Raw genomic sequence first — 3,202 nt, forward strand, 5'->3', positions numbered from 1 at the left:
AACAATTTACTTTAGGGTTTTTAAGGTTTCTACACAACGTTGGAACTTCATTATACTACACCGTAAAAAAGTAAGAAGAAAATAATTTAATTATAGTTGACATTTCTCAGATAATTGATCAATTGCGATAAAATTATGGAGAATAAATTATTTAAAAAGGGGGCGGACATTTTTTTGTCGGGTGTTGTTAGTTATATCATTTCACCATGCGGTAACTTTTTTTGTCGGTGGTTCCCATACTAATTAGAGATAACACTTTTGGGCAAAATTATTCGACTTTGTCTCATGTTTTTGTTTTGTGGTAAACTGGCATCTCTGATCAACTAATTATTCGCGCTAAGAAAAAATAGAAAGTGAAGCAGAAAAGCACAAGGTGAGCACAATTTGAAATATTTTTAAATATATATCTGACTATATTTGTTTTATTGACATTTTGAAACACATGTGAGAAGGGTTGCTCACAGTTCGAGTATGTTGTCTTGTTAAAGTTGCCACCTTTTATCTTTAAAAGTAAACTGTGAATACCCTAAATGGGTTTCTTGATTATCTTATTCTTTGTACTCAAACAATTGAAAAATTAGTTTTGAGCATCGCCCATTATGAGGCTACCCCAGTGTGGGACGCTGTTGTTGAGACCGATTAGTCGATAGTATCCGCTCAGGCCAATTTTTTCTTGAACAATTAAGATTTTCAACATCTTAGTCTTAAAATATTGGAGATAAATGAGAGAAATGTGGCAGAACTGAATACTTGAGTTTTTAAATTAATACTTAAGTTTGTATGTGCAAGTCATTTGACACCCATTAAGGTTAAATAATAATAGTTTAACAGAAAAAGACATATGAATTAAGTTAATGGTAAGTAAGACTATTTCATTTCTAGACGCTCGGATAAATCCTGAGGTTAAGCATAAAACCAATTCGTATTGTTTACCGTCTTTTGGCACATATGTAAATAATAGTTCATTTAGAAAAGAGCAAAGCAAAACAAGTCAATTATTTTAGATCAGAAGTAAAACAAATAAAAATCAGTTTGGTCTTATTTTAACTTTTTAACGGACTTCAAAAAAAGGAGGAGGTTATCAATTCGTCGGAATATTTTTTTATGTATGTTACCGCATAACATTAGACCACGTTAACTTATTTCTATAACGTGGTACCTCAAAGGAGGTAAAAGTTACTTATTTTTAATACTTATTGAATTTTTTCTGACTGCCATCGTATTTGAGTAGTGCTCTTGCCGCCGTAACCGATATGATTCAATTTCTGATTCCAGCAACATCAAAAAAAGCCTTTTTCGAAGAGCGGTCGCTGCTCGACAGACAATGGCAAATCTCTCAGTGCCATAAAATAGCTTCTTCGGAGATGGACTAAAGGTGTACATGTCTCCATTTGGGTCACAACATCAAAAATCAGAACCCGAATTTAAAACTATTTAGGGGTTTCCTAAAAGCCTTGAAAACTTCGAAAAACTCAAAACTTTTATTGAGAGGTAAGATTTGTAAGAAATGAAAAACCGCTTTATTTGAAATGCAAAAATCAGTATTTAAAAAAACTGCCTATAGATGTCCCAAAAAACCTGGAGAAAACCGGTTTGGAAAAAACCCTCATGCTTAGTCCCAGTTAAAAGTTGCAGGATTTAGTCGGAACTTTTTATTCTGGTAAATTCATGTAAACTGTCGAATGAAGAGCATTCATAGAAAATAAATTATTGCATTCGTAGAAAATAAATTACAGAGTTGAAGTCAATTATAGCCAATATTTTGAGCAGAATAGTAAGTAAAACTTTGTATGTGAGTATTTTGTCGCCTGCTTGAATAAATAATTCTGTCAACACATGTTTAGCATTTACATACTTGCAGGAAAAATGGATTTTTTGCGTTCAAGCAGATTTTCTGGGTTCATAACCCGTTACGCTATCTTGTGAGAGATATTTTGCTTTTTACCAAACTCTACTCTCCCTGGAACACATCTAATTTAGCAAATCGCCAAATGATAAAAACAGCAACAGCTATGTAAACAAAAAATTGCGTGTGTGGTAAATTTGACAGAAAGTTGAGGAACGAAACAAATATCGGTCGTCAACGTTAGCACTTTGCTACGATCGTAGTAAATTTGCTACGATTTTTCAAAAATTTTAAAATTTGCTACTCCCTTGCGCTTTATCCTATTTTTACTACGCTTTTTATATTTCATTCAACTTATGGGCAGCAACTATTGATAAATAACTATCATTTCAAATTTGTGGTAAACAGGCCATGGCTTCAAGATCTAAATGTATACTGTTACTGCAAATTGTGAAAGAAGCGTCTGACCAAAAACATCTGCAACATAAATAGGCACCACCGGTAAAATTTTCGCATAACAGACGGAATGATTCAATGTTCGAGAGGGATACGAAGTTGCACAAAGATTAAAAGCGGCTCAACAGAGGCAAAAGGTTATGTTCACCTCTGCTGGGATAAGTGGCAAAAAGTGTTGAGTTCAATAATTTCGGTATTTGGAAAACGCCACAAATATAATACAATACTTAAAAGAGTACAAATGTTTTGTTTTTGTTTTAAATCATTAAATATGCATATGAATTCAAAATAATAAATTTTTATCTCTTGCTACGGTTTTTTTTTTATTTTTTATTACGATTTTTTTCTGGTATTTTGCTACGAAATCGGTTTCGTGAGGTGCCAACCCTGTCGGTCATTGTCGTACTACCGTCAAATCTCTCAAAATGAGGGAGTAAAGTTAGTTAGCTACTATTTACTAATACATCTTTTGTTTAGCAAGTAATTTTTAAGCAAAAAACAAACGCACTTCAATTCTCATATAAAAATTTAAGACTACTGTTTATTTATACACGATCCAATGATCGGATCTAAACGAAATTAGTATGTGACCACCTGTGACGTAACACTTTTCCTTTAAAAAAAATAACTATAGAAATCGGTTGACATGGCCCAAATTTATGCGGTAACATACATAAAAAAATATTCCTCCTTTTTTGAAATCGGTTAAAAAAAGAAAACAAATGAATTTTTTTTAATTTTGATATATTTTTCTACAAAATAAAAACGATCTTCTTATGTGAAATATTTACATGTGTAAAAGTGTTGGTGCGTATGTACTTAAGAGGTCTGTTAATTTAACTAGATGTATGAGTATTATAGAAGCATACTATCGGGCGATTGCGCTTATGTTGTGTTTGA

The sequence above is a fragment of the Rhagoletis zephyria genome, unplaced genomic scaffold (assembly GCF_001687245.7).
Source record: "Rhagoletis zephyria isolate East Lansing unplaced genomic scaffold, Rhagoletis_zephyria_1.1 Rzeph_scaffold_08159, whole genome shotgun sequence".
In the NCBI taxonomy this organism is placed as follows: domain Eukaryota; kingdom Metazoa; phylum Arthropoda; class Insecta; order Diptera; family Tephritidae; genus Rhagoletis; species Rhagoletis zephyria.